The 1038-nt window shown below is 37.9% G+C and overlaps 1 non-coding gene across 1 annotated transcript; it reads right to left on the bottom strand.

Moving 5' to 3' along the window:
• Window positions 1–603: 603 nt before the first annotated feature.
• On the bottom strand, window positions 604–710 carry LOC120577780 (small nucleolar RNA R71). The gene has a single exon (XR_005643762.1). It is a non-coding gene; the product is annotated as a small nucleolar RNA R71 (small nucleolar RNA).
• Window positions 711–1038: the final 328 nt, after the last annotated feature.

Here is a 1038-nt window from a genome sequence, read left to right as displayed (position 1 = left end):
TAACTCACTGTCGGAACGATACTCTTATTTTACTACTTCGATAGGACCGTGCACTTGCGGTTTTATCCCATCAAGTTTTTGGCGCCGCTGCCGGAGAGTTATTGCAATTTGATTAATTTTTTTTTATCGATTAGACTGAAAAAAAAAATTATTTTTATTTCTTTCTTTATTTCTTTGTTTTTACCGTTAACTTCTTGGGTTCTTATTCTAAGATGAAAAACACACAATAATAACGATATGACTGAGAAACGTGCTCTCAAAGAGTATGCAATCACATATTCAGATGAGCCGTACGATGCTATTGTGTACCCAACGGTTGAGGGTAATAATTTTGAAATAAAGCATGCACTTATTTACCTAGTGCAGCAAAATCAATTTTTCGGATCACCCACTGAGGATCCGAATCTTCATGTTTCAATTTTTTTAAGACTCAGTGGAACTTTGAAGGCAAACCAAGAGGCCGTAAGGCTGCACCTCTTTCCTTTCTCTTTGAGGGATAGTGCTAGTGCTTGGTTTCATTCATTGAAAATTGGTTCTATAATTTCATGGGACCAAATGAGGAAGACATTCCTTTCCCAATTCTTTCCCCATAGTAAAACAGCTCAATTAAGGAGTCAAATCACACAATTCACTCAAAAAGATGGTGAATCTCTTTACGATGTGTGAGAGCGTTTCAAAGAAATGCTTAGGCTTTGCCCCCATCATGGTTTTGAGAATTGGCTTATTATCCACACTTTTTACAATGGTCTCTTGTTTTCCACAAAAATGAATGTTGATGCAGCTGCAGGTGGAGCTTTGATGAATAAAACTTACACAGGAGCATATGATTTAGTCGAGAACATGGCACAAAACCACTATCAGTGGACAAGTGAGAGAGTTATCACTGAAGGTACTCCTCCACCTTCTAAAAAAGAGGCAGGTATGTACCAGGTTTCTACCCTTGATCATCTATCTGCTAAGGTGGACACACTTCTTCAAAAATTTGATAAATTAACTGCAAGTGTCGTCACACCTACTCTTGTTTCACCACCTTGTGAA

Source organism: Medicago truncatula, chromosome 8 (genome assembly GCF_003473485.1).
Source record: "Medicago truncatula cultivar Jemalong A17 chromosome 8, MtrunA17r5.0-ANR, whole genome shotgun sequence".
Taxonomy (NCBI): domain Eukaryota; kingdom Viridiplantae; phylum Streptophyta; class Magnoliopsida; order Fabales; family Fabaceae; genus Medicago; species Medicago truncatula.
The sequence above is the reverse complement of the archived record's forward strand: the minus strand, read 5'-3'. Positions and strand labels throughout refer to the sequence as shown.